Source organism: Dromiciops gliroides, chromosome 4 (assembly GCF_019393635.1).
Source record: "Dromiciops gliroides isolate mDroGli1 chromosome 4, mDroGli1.pri, whole genome shotgun sequence".
Lineage (NCBI taxonomy): Eukaryota > Metazoa > Chordata > Mammalia > Microbiotheria > Microbiotheriidae > Dromiciops > Dromiciops gliroides.
In genome coordinates this window covers 180,651,064-180,666,866 of record NC_057864.1, presented here as the reverse complement: position 1 = coordinate 180,666,866, position 15,803 = coordinate 180,651,064, and the positions used below count along the sequence as shown (strand labels likewise).

Sequence of the window (15,803 nt, the reverse complement as noted above, 5' to 3'; positions counted from 1 at the left end):
ACCTTGAACTCAGGTACTCCTGACTCCAGGCCGGTGCTCCATCCACTGCGCCACCCTGCTGTCCCCACTGAAGTGACTTTTCAAGGCTTATGATAGCTTTATGATGTGGCAATGATACGTGAAAGCAGATGATTTCAGTGGAGAGAGGACTACATTTGAAGTTGGAGGACCTGGATTTAAAAAAAAAAATCCTAACTCCACCACTCCATGTACCCGTGTGACTTTGGGCAAATCACTTCTTCCTCCTGGGCCTCTGCTTCCTCATTTGTACATTGAGAAGGACTCCTGGGGCAGCTAGGTGGCGCAGTGGTTAGAGCACTGGACCTGGAGTCAGGAGGACCTGAGTTCAAATCCTGCCTCAGACACTTAACACTTACCAGCTGTGTGACCCTGGGCAGTCACTTAACCCCAATTGCCTCACTAAAAAAAAAAAAAAAGAAAGAAAGAGAAGGGACTCCTGAGGTCCCTTCTAGCTTTATATCAATCATCAACCTCAATTCATAGACAGGAGAGTTCTCTAGTTCTCTATCCTGCTCATCATGCATGCAACCTGGTGAATCATAATTAGATTTGCCCAGATTATGACAGGAGGTCAGAAGGATAACCTATAGAGCAGGGGCTCTTCACCTGGGTTCTGTGATTTGGGGTTTAAGAAAGATTTAGATAATTATTTCAATATACTTGGTTTCTTTTATAATCTACATATTATATTTATGCATTTTAAAAATATTTCTTTCTGAGACAGGGGTCCAAAGGCTTCACAGGACAGCCAAAGGGGTCTAGGACCACCACAAAAATAGTTAATAACCTGTGGTATAGAGTTCAGCAACACACACATGCATGCATATACACGAGCACATATACAATACACATATGCAACACACAGAACAGAATACATATACGTGCATGTATGTCTACACACATATAAACACACGCACACATGCATTTGTGTTTATATGTATGCGATAACTATATAGATGTGTATGTGCTTACATGTATACATACAAGTGTATATGTAAACCTCTAACACTGTACAGACACATATATATGTGTATACATATGTAGATAGATGATTGATTAATAGATTGATCGATCGTTGTTGTTCAGTTGCATCTGACTCTTGATGACACCCAGTTGGAGGTTTCTTGGCAAAGGCACTTGAACTGGTTAGTCATTTCCTCCTCCAGCTCATTTTACAGATAAGGAAACTGAGGCAAAAAGGGTTAAGTGATTTTGCCTAGGGTCATACAGCTAGTAAGTGTCTAAGGGCTGGATTTGCACTCAGGAAGATGAATCTTCCTGACTCCAGGTCCAGCACTCTATCCACTGCACCACCTAGTTGCGTACACTCAAATACACATTACATATACTTGTGTGTATATGTATGTATACACACATATACATATGTTTGTACCTATATTTATACACATCGATTATACATTATATATGTATAGATAGACACATAGATGGAGAGGGGAATAGTGGCCAGACCTATGATTTTGTTGGCACAGGGAACTCCAGGATGAAAGCAGGCCATTGCCTTCTCTGCAATCCCTGGTATTAGGAGGGCTGTCCAGAACACTGTGAGGTCAAGTGCCTTGGCTGGGTCCCATAGCCAAGCCTTCCCAAAGCCGGCTCTTTAGCCACAGCCCACTTTGTGTCTATGGGTAGCAGATACACACCTAGCCTTGAAGTCAGGAAAACCTGGCTCAAGTCTTGCCTCTGGGACTCTGGTTAAGTCCCCAGCTCCCATTGTTCTCAGCAGGGAAGGTATTTAGCAAAATGAGTTTCCTCACCTGGAGTCCCCCACAGTAATGCTAACACACACTCTATCCCTATCCTATCCACTCTCTACAATACGGGACAAACAGTAAATAACAGATAACTTTTTTTTTTTTTTTTTGGTGAGGCAACTGGGGTTAAGAGACTTGCCCAGGGTCACACAACTAATAAGTGTCAAGTGTCTGAGGCTGGATTTGGTGTTGTTATTGTTTGTTATTTGTCCCAGGGCAATGAGGATTAAGTGTCTTGCCCGGGTCACACAGCTAGTAAGTGTCAAGTGTCTGAGGCCGAATTTGAACCCCAGGTCCTCCTGAATCCAGAGCTGGTGCTTTATCTACTGTGCCACCTAGCTGCCCCCCCAACAATGCTGGTAGAATACTAATTTCAAAAGATAAGCTTTGGGCAGCTAGATGGCGCAGTGGGTAAAGCACCAGCCCTGGATTCAGGTGGACCTGAGTTCAAATCCGACCTCAGACACTTGACACTTAATAATACTGTGTGACCCCAGGCAAGTCACTTAACCCTCATTGCCCCCCCCCCCCAAAAAATGTACACACTACCAGCATTGTTGTGTGGCTAGGTGCTAATGGATCACTACAGTCTTTGAAAAACTGAAAAATGAGTGTCATATAAAGGGCAATGGACAGGCTGCAAAAAACAATAGAATAAGGAACTCTGAAGAAGGACCAGACGACAGTGTCATCAGGAAAAATGAATGAATGATCATAAAAGAAGGAGGGTTGGGGCAGCTAGGTGGTACAGTGTGTAAAGCACCGGCCCTGGATTCAGGAGGACCTGAGTTCAAATCCGCTTCAGACACTTGACACTTACTAGCTGTGTGACCTTGGGCAAGTCACTTAACCCTCATTGCCCTGCAAAAAAAAAAAAGTAAAAAGAAAAAAAAGAAAGAAAAAAAAGAAAGAAAAAAAGGAGGGTTGTTCTGGGAATGAGAACAGGGGTTACTGGAATCTTCTCAAAAATTAGGATAAAATAAGGAAAGCCTTTAGCTCATTGGTAGACAATGTTGAACTCATGGGGAGGAAATGGACAATAGTTATATGGGTAGAAGCAATATTCATATCAATTAAATCACAGATTCATTTGAGTGTTTGCATAATCTTAGTATAATGATCTATTTTCTGGTTGCTAGGTAGCACCCTGGAGAGAGTGTTAGATTTAGAGTGTAGAAGAACTGAGTTTAAATCTACCTCAGAAACAACTATCTGTGTGACCCTGGGCAAGTCACTGAACCAGTCTAGTTCAGGTTCCTCATCTGCAAAATGGGGATGATAATAATAGCATCTAACCCCCAGAATTTTTATGAAGAACAAATGAGATAACACAAGTAATGAGCTTTATAAACCTTAAAGTGCTAGTTGTTTATTATTATTATTATTATTATTATTATTATTATTATTATTATTTTAATTATTACGATGGCCAACTGGGTGGCACAGTGGATAGAGAACTGGGCCTGGAGTCAGGAAGACCCTGAGTTCAAATCCAGCCACAGATATTTACTAGCTGTGTGACCCTGGGCAAATCTGAACCCTGTTTGCCTCAGGTTCTTCATCTGTAAAATGAGCTGGAGAAGGAAAAGGTGAACCACTCTAGTATATTTGATAGGAAAACCCAAATGAAGTCATGAAAAGTTGGACATGGACTGAAAATGACATCATCCTCATCAGTATCTGTGTTTTATTTCCCTCCTAGAGTTTAAGTCCAAGTAGGCAGAAACCATCCCCATCAACCCTTTGTGTCATTCCTCTCGCCACCTCAAAAACTGTCCCTTAACAGTTTTTTTTTTGGGGGGCAATGAGGGTTAAGTGACTTGCCCAGGGTCACACAGCTAGTAAGTGTCAAGTGTCTGAGGTCAGATTTGAACTCAGAGCCTCCTGAATCCTGGGCTGGTGCTTTATCCCCTGTGCCACCTAGCTGTCCCCCTTAACACAGTTTTTAATAAATGTACATTGAGTGGATGTCAAAGAGAAAGGAGAGGAGAAGAAAGTGTGGGGGAGCACTGGCTGGGAGGGCTGGCTTCTTGTCATGGTGACCAGTAGGGGTAGCACCAGGGCAAGTGTCATAGTTTGAGGTATAGGAGTGAACTAAGGGAAAGAACTTCCCAATGGGTGCAGGATTGGGAACTCAGCGTAGAGCAGCTGCAGTATGCCTGTGCCTGGCACAGCACCCCCAGTGTTCCATCAAGAATCCTGGGACACCGGCATTAGGGATGAGAACAAGGGCAAATGGGGATACAGGGGTTATCCACAGCCAGGGGGCAGCTCCTTTCCCCAAGGTCTTGCTAGCATTGAGGGAGCATAGGCAGGCCCACCATCAAAGCCCTGCTGTCCACTGCAATGGCATTCATCTTGTGACATTTGTGACAACTGTTGGAAATTATTGTCCCCCCGGGTTGGCAGAGAAAGCTTGTGGGTGGGAGAGGAGCCAAATCTGGAGGTGGGTCTGGGGAGGTAGGAGAACATGCTAGAGAGGTTCTACAGAAAGTGCAACTCACCTCTCCAGGGAGATGGGCTAAGAAGGCAACAGAAAGGATGGCAGCCTGCTTTCAGGGAGGGACTTCCCCACACTGCCCCCAGGGAAGGGAATCAAAGCATTCCAGGACTCCAGCTCTCCTCACCCTAGTCTCTTACTTAAAGAACCACATTCAGGAGGACATGGGAGAGGCCCTGACTCCTAGCCAGAATCAACTCAGAAAATTAGGCTCTTAAAGTCACACTGACCCACCTCATAGTAGCTCTTATTTCCTGACATTTTTATTTGTTTTTTTTCTAATCAAAGTGAGTTGCCAAAGGTCATACGGGGAGTATTCAGACGTGGTTCTTCTGACTCCAGATCTAGAGGCTTCCCCATACTTTTGTTGTTGTTGGGGAGGAAGGCAGGATGGTGGTGGTAGAGGAGGAGGAGGGGGAAGAGGAGGAGGAAGAGGGGGAGGGAAAGGAGACATGAGAATAGGTGACTATTTAGAAATTAAACTATTGCAGAGTCATTTCAGTCATGTCCAACTCTTCATGACCCCTTTGGGGTTTTCTGGGCAGAGATACTGGAGTGGTTTGCCATTTCCTTCTCCAGCTCATTTGACATAAGAGGAAACTGAGGCAAACAGGGTTAAGTGACTTGCCCCAGGGTCACAGGCTGGATTTGAACTAGGGAAAATAAGTCTTCCTGAGTCCCAGGTTGTGAGCTCTATTCACTGTACCATCAGAAACCGAACTACGTGAAATCTAAGGTCTCACTCAGTTCTGATGTTTGTTGAACTGAATAAAAATAGTGGTAAGTGGGGGCAACTAGGTGACACAGTGGATAGAGCACCAGCCCTGGATTCAGGAGGACTGAGTTCAAATCTGGCCTCAGACACTTATCACTTAGTAGCTGTGTGACCCTAGGCAAGTCACTTAACCCCAATTGCCTCACCAAAAAAAAAAAAAAGTGGTAAGAGCCTGAGATTGGCCTAATGTATAGGGCAAACAGACAAGCCTGAATTCAAACCCTGCTCCAGGTCCTTACAAGCTTGTGATGGTAGGCCAATTCCTTAACATCTCTTAGTCTGTTTCCTTATCTGTAAAATGATAGCCATACACCCAGAACTCATCTCACAGGGCTGTTTTGAGGATGGGATGAAATAAAGTATGTAGTGTGTGGGACACTTTGCAGATCTCTAAGGTGCATTAAATGTCAGCATTTTAATTATTCATCGAATGATGGGGGTTGAGGGGGGGAGGGAGTGGGAGAGAGGGGAGGCTGCTTGTTCTCTCTTGCCTCTTACCATCCTTCCCCTTCCCCCCCCCACTTCGAGATCGGCTGCTGACCACCTCCAGGGCCCTCCCTTCAGAGAGAAGCAGGTAGTTCAGTGGAGCTGTCACCGGGGGTTAGAATGCATCTTTTAAGTTTCCTGGCACATGTCTTAGGGTTCTGGGGCTAGGCTTGGGTGGGAGGCAGGGGGCATCAGGACTGTCGGGGTCGTTGTTTGGGTCACTGACTGACAACTAGTTCCATAAGTGAATGCCAGTGCCCCCAAGGCAAAGTTCCATGTGACCAGAGGTCATGGGGTCCCAGGGTTTTTTACTAGACAGACAGTTCATTCCCCAACCTGGCCAAAAGTAGGGGTGAGACTCTTTCCCTGTCCTTGAAGAGTGTGTAAAATGAGTCACAGTGCCCCAGGTCTTTACCACCAGTTCCCTGGTGACCTTGGGCAAGTCACTTCTCTCTCTCTCTCTCTCTCTCTCTCTCTCTCGCTCTCTCTCTCTCTCTCCGGGGGCAATGAGGGTTAAGTGACTTTCCCAGGGTCACACAGCTAGTAAGTGTCTGAGGTCATATTTGAAATCAGGTCTCATGAATCCAGGGATGTGCTTTAATACACAACTAGGTGCCCCAAGTCACTTCTCTTTTGGCCTCAGCTTCCCCATCTTTATTATGAGGGGAGTTTAAACACAATAATCTCTAACACAGGCATTCCTAACCCACCCATTCGATGTCTGATGTGAGCAGGCTTCCGTGTTAAAGAATCCTCTCATAGTTATTTTAATGACCTTGCATATGTTCAATTTATTCTCTTTACAGTTATAGTGTATATACATTTTGTTTTTTGTTTTTTGTTTTTTTCGGTAAGGCAATTGGGGTTAAGTGACTTGCCAGGGTCACACAGCTAGTAAGTGTTAAGTGTCTGAGGCCGGATTTGAACTCAAGTACTCTGAATCCAGGCCGGTGCTTTAACCACTGTGCCACCTAGCTGCCCCATATACATTTTAATATATATATTATAGATATTGGGGGGGGGGGCTAGATGGCACAGCAGATAGAGCCCTGGAGTCAGGAGGACCTGAGTTCAAATCTAGCCTCAGACACTAGCTGTGTGACCCTGGGCCAAGTCACTTAACCCCGTTTACCTCAGTTTCCTCATCTGTCAAATAAACTGGAGAAGGAAATGGCAAACCACTCCAGTATTTTTGCCAAGAAAACCCCCCAAATGTGGTCACAGAGAGTTGGACACGAATAAATGACTGAACAACAGTGAAGGTGAGAATGAGGAAGAAGAGGAGGGGGGTGGGGAAGAGTATGGAACTACTCTTTTTTCCAAGATCTTACTACAACACATTTCCTCATTGTGTCTCTATCCTACTCTTCCTGTGCCCATCCATCCCCTGACCCTCTTACCCATCCTTTCCAGGAGCTGTCTCAGTGAACCTGGAGCCAGGAAGACCCTGAGTTCAAATTCAGCCTGAGACACTTACTAGCTGGTGTGACCTGGGCAAGTCACTTAACTTGTCTGCCTCAGTTTCCTCATCTGCAAAACAGGGATAATAAATAACAGCACTTACTTCCTAGGGTTGTTGTAAGGATTGAATGAGGTCATATTTGTAGAGCACTTCGAAAACCTTAAAGCACTATATAAACACCCAGTATCAGCATGACGATAATGATAATATTCCTTCAGCCCCCGTCCCTCTTCTCCCTGTGTTCTTCCCCCATCCCAGCTTCTGTCTCCCCTCCCTTCAGGGTGCTTCAAGCTCCCCCTCTCCGTGGCCCTCACTCCTAAAGTCATCATGCTGGGCAGGCTATCGAGTCCAGGATGTGGACAGAGGCCCCTTTGTCCCCCCCAGGTCACACCCTCTGCATTTAAGCAGGTCTACGACGCCCCTGACAAATGCTCTGTGTCTCTGTCCTGACTGTTCTTGAGCCAGGTCTCAGCAGCCACACCACCCTTGCTTCTCCCTACATGACAGGGGCTCTGAGAGCAGGGCCAAGGATTCATTGCAGCTAGTTTCTGTCTCCATGTTTGGGGAGGGGGTCCTGGCCCTGGAGATGGGGAGGGGAGGGTTGTTTATTTTCTCTTATGTACCTGAATCCAAAGAAAAACACCCACATTTTCTTCCCTCCCCTATGCTTCTAAAAACACCCCACCCACCCATAGAATAAGTAGGCAGTTCATGTCCACGGGGTATATACCAGCAGAGCCAGCTATTTTTCAAGCTTGGCAAATCTAATATAACACAGTAGGAGAAGAGGAGAGGTGAAGACTGGACGGGGGGGGGGGGGGGAAGGAACTGGGAGGCACCAGGGGAATGGAGCAGGATCTGGGAGATTCTTAGAGAAGGATGGAGCTTGGAGACATTCAAGGAGAGGGACAGGGGTTGGGAGAAACAGAAGGAGAGGGGTACAAGGCAGGAGAACTAGAAGAGAGGGAAAGGAATTGGGAGAAATTGAGGGAGGGGACACTCATGGGTGTATAGATGCTAAGGAGAGAGAAAGGGCTGTGAAGGAAAAAAGTGAGGGGAAATTAATTTTCACTTTAGGGAATGCTAAGAGAGAGGGGTAAATTGAAAAGAGCTTGTGGAAGGATATTGAGAAGAGGAGAGGAACCTGGGAGGGAGGACACATTCATCAGTGTCTTGCCACCCCCTATCTGGCCCTATAGACACAAGATTCAGTGGCAATCCAATGCAGATGGAACAATAAGAGGAGACAGATTACAGGATTTCATTTCGTCCCATTGCCTGGTTTCCTTGAGTAGTGGCATATGCTGCCGCGAGCAAGGTCATCCCCCTGTGGTCCAGCTCACACGTCTGACTGGAAGGGATTCTATTTAGGGACACTCCCCACCCCTCCCACCATCTCCACACTTTATCCTGTAGACCCTAAATAGCCCATCCCAGGGCTCCGGACCAGCTTGGCTTCCTTTCCTAATTAGCATTAAAATGATTTTTAAAATCCTTCCCCCCAACCTCCCCCCCCCAAACCAAGAAGTTGCTAAATAGAACAGTTGTGCTCAGAATGAGGCCAGCAGTCCCCATTCCCTTCTGGAGTTAGAGACAGAGATTCCGGGCTCAAGGGTCTTTGACAGTGGAAGAGACGTGGGGTTGAGCTGGAGACAGAGGCATGGATAGAATGACCTGTGATCTGATCCCGAGTATTCTTAAAAGTTATAACTATTCACTGCAAGGGTCTCTTGGGGGACAGGGCTGGTAGGCAGCAAGGGGAAAGGCAAGAAATCGATTTCCCAGGCTCTTGTTTATGGTAGGATCCCACATAACCATCACATCCTTAATGGTACCCCAGGGAGCCCATCTAAGCAGTCGGGCAGTAGTGCCACTCCAAAGCTGACACTGGGCACCGGTCCTGGGCAGCACTCTCCTTGAAAGAAGACATTGACCCAAACCTGGGACCCATTGCCTCCCATCTCCTCTTCAGAGAGCCCCAGGCTCCCAACTCCCAGCTTTCTTAACTCTTCATCCCCTTCTCTTAAAACCTCTGCTCCCTTCCCTCCAACTCCTCCTGGGCCACAGCCAAAGGTCATTCCACAGGTCCATTGACCACTGAGGTCCTTAATGTGGCCACTCTCCCCACACTGGCCCAAGCCAAAGACTGACCCAGGGATTCCCCAGTCAACAGTGACTGCCAATCCATGGGAATCAAAGACTGGAGAGGAGGATGGGGGAAGGGGGGGGGACCTTCGGGGCTCAAGGCAGGGGGATGGGAGACTAGGGGATCTAAAAAACTGAGGACCAATGGAGCTGGAACAGAGGACTGGGGTGGGGAGGGAACCGAGGGTGGGGGACTAAGGGGCCAGCCTCCAGGCTGAGGAACTAAAGTGGGAGAACTTGGTGTGAAGTCGGCCACCCCACCCAAGAAAACTTTAGCAGAATAAACAAACAGCTAACACAGAAGCTCCTGTTTGAGAAGGCGGTGAGAGAGAGGCCGGCAGGGGTAGGGGGAGGCCTGGAGAGAGGGCCGGGAGGCTGTTCAAATAGGCCCCGAGGACCTTGGGCAGAAGACGGAAATGTTTGGAACAGGGTGGAGTGGTGGTTTTTGAGGGGAAAGCCAGAGAGGGAGTTTTGCTGCTTCTAGGAAAAAGAAGTCTTCATTCAAATTCATACTGGTCAGCACCTCTTCAGGGGGGATTAATGCCAAGTTCCTGGCTCCCTCTGGCTTAGCTGGCACCTCCAAAGGTCATCCAGGTCATTTGCCTGTCTTAGACCCCCCCCCACCCCATCCCCAGGTAGGACAGATGGGGTCTCTTTCTTCCACCAACAGATAAGAGACCCATCTCCCTCTCTAACCCTCACCCCTTCCCTTTCTAACCCCAACCTCAGCTCCATTCTAATATTTTTTTTTTTTTTTTTTTTTAGTGAGGTAATTGGGGTTAAGTGACTTGCCCAGGGTCACACAGCTAGTAAGTGTGTGTTAAGTGTCTGAGGCCGGATTTGAACTCAGGTACTCCTGACTCCAGGGCCGGTGCTCTATCCACTGCGCCACCTAGCTGCCCCTCTAATATTTTTCTTAACATTTTTATCTTCATTTTCTTTTTATTCCTAACTTAACAGGCACCCAATTAAATGATCATTTCCATGTGTAATGTGGAAAGGAGAGGATTGTACATGAATCTATGCCATTACAATATTTTCCTGAACTCTAGCAACAAACCATGATCCATCCCCAGATAATGAAGCCTGGGGGATTCAGAGTTGGTGTTGGGTGGACAACAAAGTCCTCATTTCAAATCCCCAACAGAAGAGAATGCAGGGAAAAGCATAGATCATTGACTCTGTCAAGAATTTGATAAGTCAGGGGCAGCTAGGTGGCACAGTGGATAAAGCACCGGCCCTGGATTCAGGAGGACCTGAGTTCAAATCTGGCCTCAGACACTTGACATTTACTAGCTGTGTGACCCTGGGCAAGTCACTTAACCCCAATTGCCTCACCAAAATAAGAAAAGAAAAAAAAAAATTTGATAAGTCCTTGCTTCCTCCTAAGTCATCACCTGGGGAAAAGGAAGAGAAATGTAGAGGGTTCCAAGCCCTGCTGCCATCTTGCCTGAACAAGACTTGGGACACCCCATTCAGACAAGCTACTGTCTGGCACACAGCAGACACAGTAGAAATGTTTTTCTAAGACTCCCGAAGGTAGCACCAGAAATATGTGCATACACAAAGGATCTGTGATTTCCTCACATGGGTAGATCTTGGTGTGGAACTTCTTTCCACCAACTCTAATCAAACCCTAGTCTAGGATTTAGTCAATAAACCCAAGGAAATTGCTTGAGGCACACGGAAATTAAGTGACTTGCCCAAGACCACACTAGCTAGTAAGTAAAAGAGGCAGGATTTGAACCTAGGCCATCCTGACTCCAAGTCACCATTGTCTCCACCACACCCCACTGCTTTGATTTAGAGAGAAAGGAGACAGAGAGACTGAGATGTAGTCAGATAGGCAAAGAGATACCGAGAAAGAGAGAGAGAGAGAGAGAAAATGAAGAGACTTCAGGAACAAGCAGGAAATAGTGAGGGGCAGGAAACACTTGGGCAATTGAGGGGTGGGGTGGAGGGACAATGGGATCAGGGAAACTGGACCCCACAGTAATTATAGGGACAACTCAGGAGGGCAATGATATCTCCCCTCTCCTCAAATCTTCCTTTTTCACATACGGATTCCCCCAGACCTTGGTCTGTTGCCATATCTGAGGAGGCTGATCCAAGCTCTAAACCAACATTGGAGATGCTGGATTATCCGTAAGGAGGAAAGTTAAAGAGCAAGGGGAGTGTAACGGAAAAAATAAAATACCTTATATGTAAAAAAAAAAGAGCAAGGGGAGAATGGGAACTTGGGAGAGAATGAGAAGGAGGCTTCTCAGGGAGCTTGAGTGTCTGTGTGTGTGTGTGTGTGTGTGTGTGTGTGTGTGTGTGTGTGTGTGTGTGTAACAGAAAAGGAGATGGGGGAGAGAAGGAGAAATGGGAAATTGTGAATCTGTGGGGTTTCTGAGTGAGGAACAGAGTGTGTAGGGGCAGAGTATGACCCTATAAATCCATATGCGAACATGAGTGTTATGAGTGGAGAACAGATTGTGCGGCTGTGAGTGTGGTGTGTGTGTGTGTGAATGTGCATCTGTGTATATGTGAAGATGATTGTGTTTGTTCTGGGGGAGGGGATGGTAGAGGACAGCAGAGAGGTGTGGACAGACGGGAGTTCTCTCATCATTAATGAGGCCAAGGTCAGAGGTGTGATCTTTGGATGGGTCCGGAAGCAAGGGATTCTGCATGAGACACAGACATGAAGATAATTTTCTTGTCTCTCCCCTGAACAGACGGTATGTCCAGGGCCCTGCAGGAAACTAAACCAGAACCAAGGCCAAAGCCATGTCCCTCCCCCCTCCCCCTTTCCTGACACTTCTTCCTCTAGGCTGATTCCCTATGGTTTAGCCAGCTGGTCTCCTCTCCCCCTCCCCCTTCCCCTCCTCCTTTTCCATGATCCAAAAGTCCAAGAGCCCAACTCAGAGCCCTAGCTCACAGGGACCCCATCACCCTCCCCGATGGCTACCACATGACGACCAGGGTAAGAGGTTCATTTAAAAGTAGAGAAACCCGACCCTGATTTCCCACTGCGTCCTGACCTCCATCCTGCATTCATCAAGTCTCAGAAAATAGTTTCCCCTCTCCTTCCAAAGTACCAGGGGATAGATACACACACACACACCACACACACATATATATATATTTTGTAATTGCCCCAATTTTGCTAAATGAGATCAGGAGGCTCAGGGGCAGGCAGGAAAGGGAATGGTATACTATATTTAACCCCCCCCCCCCCCCCCCCCCGCTACATTTAATCTTGAAATTATTTTCTCCTAGATCCAATCTGGCCTAGAGCCCTTCAGTTAAGGGCACCAACCTTAGGAATACAGCTTAATTGGGGGACATGGGAAGTCTTGCTGGCGAAAGGAGAGGAAGGGAGGAGAGGAGAGCAGAGGAGGGGAAGAGAGAGGGCATAGTGACAGAGAGAGAGAGAAGGGGAGGGGAGGGGAGAGGAGAGGAGAGAAAGGGAGGGGAGGAGAGGGGAGAGGAAGGTAGAGGAGAGGAGGAGAGGAGAAGAAGTTTCACCAACCAAATGGTCTCTGCTGTCTAGATCCTGTCACAGTCTCAGCTCCCAGGGTCAGGCCTTTGGAACTCCAGCCAATGATCCCAGCTGTCCCTAGGTTGGGGGTGTTGAAGGGTCCATGGCTCAGGTAACACTGAAATGAGACTTTCTGCTCAAATCTTCCACATTGGGTAGATGGAGAAAATCACTCAGGGCATCTTAAGAGAAGACTGAGAAAATATCCCCAACCCACCTTCTAGATGCCTTGGATGGGGAAGCAGGAATGGGGGTGGGGGGGTGTAGAGTCTAACCAGGTTTTTTTTTTGTTTTGTTTTGTTTTCAGGTTGGCCTCCCCAATGAGAGCTCCAGGCATTTGTTCCTGGCCTGACTAGAGGTTTCAGTGTCTCTGGTCCATGCTTGTCCTTTCTTGGCTGCCACTGAACACTCCCCTGCCCTAATTCAACATCCAGAAGAGACTGTGAGAGTCACGGACATTGAGTGACTAAGAGGTGACATTGTTCCAGAGGGGAAAGAGCCCCTAGACATGGTGTCAGAAGCCCTGGGCTCTAGTTCCGGCTCTACCACTAACCAGCTGTGTGACCTTGGCAAATATAAGTGGTCCTTCTAAAACAGGCTCCCGTTAAAGGATTGTAGGGCAAGAGAGATCCAACCTCTTCATTTTACTGACAAGGAAACTAAGGCACAGACAGGTTATATCATTTGCCCAGGGTCCCACAACTAGTATATGTTTGAAGCAGGATTTGAACTCTGGTCTTCCCAACTCCAAGTCAAGAGCTCTAAGCATTGTGCTATTTAGTTGCCCTTTAATGATGTTGGGGTAAGCCGAGAAGGCTGTCCCACACACTAGGTGAAAAAGCTTACCACCCCCAGGAGGGCAAGTCATTAGAGAGGACAAAAAAGACCCAGGCGCAGGGTTCTTCCCCAGGTATCTCACTCTATCCCCATCTGCAAGCAGGCTTGGTCTCGAGGCAAGGGCTTTACTGGAGTTTATAGAGCTATGGGGTACTGGGGAGCCTGGCAATTAATGGGACGGAAATCCCAGGAAGTCTAATAGACAGGAAGAGGAACTTAGTATACCTCCTCTCCTCTCTCTCCTCTCCTCTTCCTCCTTCTTCCTCTCTCTCTCTCTCTCTCTCTCTCTCTCTTTTGTTTCTTTCTTCTGTCTTTTTTCTCTCTCTCCTCTTTCCCTCTTCTCTCCTCCTCCTCTTTCTCCTCCTCCTCCTCTTCTTCTTCTTCTCTCTCCTCTCTATCTTTCTCCCCCTTTCTGTTTCTTTCTGTCTCTGTCTCTGTGTGTTTCTCTCTTTCTCTTCTGTTTCTCTTTTTTCCTCTCTCTCCTGTTTGCCTTTTTCTCCCCCCTTCTCTCTGTGTGTCTTTGCATCTTTCTCCTCTCTCTTTCTTTCTCTTTTTCTCTCCTCTCTGTCTCTTTCTTTGTCTCTGTCTCTGTCTCTGTCTCTGTCTCTGTCTCTCTCTTTTCTGTTTCTTTCTTCTGTCTTTTTTCTCTCTCTCCTCTTTCCCTCTTCTCTCCTCCTCCTCTTTCTCCTCCTCCTCCTCCTCTTCTTCTTCTCTCTCTTTCTCTCTCCTCTCTATCTTTCTTCCCCTTTCTGTTTCTTTCTGTCTCTGTCTCTGTGTGTTTCTCTCTTTCTCTTCTGTTTCTCTTTTTTCCTCTCTCTCCTGTTTGCCTTTCTCTCCCCCCTTCTCTCTGTGTGTCTTTGCATCTTTCTCCTCTCTCTTTCTTTCTCTTTTTCTCTCCTCTCTGTCTCTTTCTTTGTCTCTGTCTTTGTCTCTGTCTCTGTCTCTGTCTCTGTCTCTCTCTCTCTCTCACACACACACACACACACACACACATTCTTTGCCAGTTCCTTCTTAGTTTGGGGGCTCTCTTCCAAGGCTGTGGTGCTTCTTGTCAGGGGAGAAAGATACAGCACCCAAAGGACCATAGATCCAGAGCTGGAAAGGACCTCAGAGGTCATCAAGTTCACCCTCCTAATTTTATCAATGAGGGAACAGAGACCAAGGGAGGTTAAGTGATTTGTCCAAGGTCACACAGGCAATAAGCATCAGGGGTACAGTTTGAACCCAGGTCCTCCAACTGGAAAGCCAGTTCTATCACACTGACATGCCCATTTTTTTCCTAGACAGTACAAATTATAGAACTGTGCACACCCACAAATCCTTCAGATTTCTGACAGTCCTAATTAGTCACAGATGCATATGCAGGGGGAGGGCTGGGGGGATCCTACTGTTTAGGTAACATTTGCCCTAAAGCAAACACCTAAAAGCCAGATTGTGGCAAGTCTCACTCATGTCCCCAGCATCTCCATTAACCCTTTCCTGTCTGCTAGAAAAACTCAGGGAGAAAGAAGTGGAACTATTCAACATCAGAGGCACCCAGTGCTAACTACAGTTAGGTCCTGATTAGCCAGAATAATTCCCCTGAAGTGATCACGTCATTCGAATTCATTCCACATGTTTCCGTCGGGCTAGAACCATGTTTAACATGATTATAACCTTTGAATCGTATGGCTTCAAAAGCTTAGACTGATTTTGCGGGTTCATTGTTCACCCTTTTTAGGACCTGGCCTCATATTTTCCACTCATTATTTTCCAGAAAACCCCTCTATGAAACCCTGAAAAATAGCAGCGGCAGCAGCAGCATCAAGGGGTCCAATGGCAAGGACAGGTGACCAAGGATAGGACAAAAAGCAAAGAGTTGTATGTGAATCAGAAGGTGCTGGGATGACATCAGGAAGAACTTTGATTATGGGGAGGAGAGGAAGGGAAGGAGAACCCTGGAACAGGTACTTAGTATATCTATTACTGCTGGAGAAGGAAATGGAAACCACTCCAGTTATCTCTGCCAAGAAAACCCCAAAAGGGGTCACGAAAAGTCAGACGTGAAGGAAAAGACTGAACAACAACATGTCTATTACTATAGAGACCCCGTGCCAGCCTAGGATTGGGAGGAGGCAGAGTTATCTTATCTGGAGTCAGGAGTGTCCCATGAAGGAAAGTTAGAATGCCAAAAGGCAGGCATCCAGAACCATCCTGGTCCCCTTTTCCAGGCTAGGGTATGCCTATGGACCTAAGAAGCTTGGCATTGATGTCTGAGCTGGCAGCTTAAGTCTCCTTCCTCA

The 15,803-nt window shown here is 47.0% G+C and overlaps 1 protein-coding gene across 10 annotated transcripts in view; it reads right to left on the bottom strand.

The window, feature by feature from the left end:
* The window catches only part of ZNF385C (zinc finger protein 385C), a 78,246-nt gene that overhangs the window by 60,861 nt on the left and 1,582 nt on the right, over nt 1-15,803 (bottom strand). For 2 of the 10 annotated variants that reach the window (XM_044001256.1, XM_044001259.1), the window contains exon 2: nt 12,676-12,802. The exons of the other annotated variants lie outside the window; for them this stretch is intronic. The gene's annotated coding sequence lies outside the window, so the exon portion shown is untranslated. The remainder of the gene's footprint in view (nt 1-12,675; nt 12,803-15,803) is intronic. 10 annotated transcript variants of the gene reach the window in all.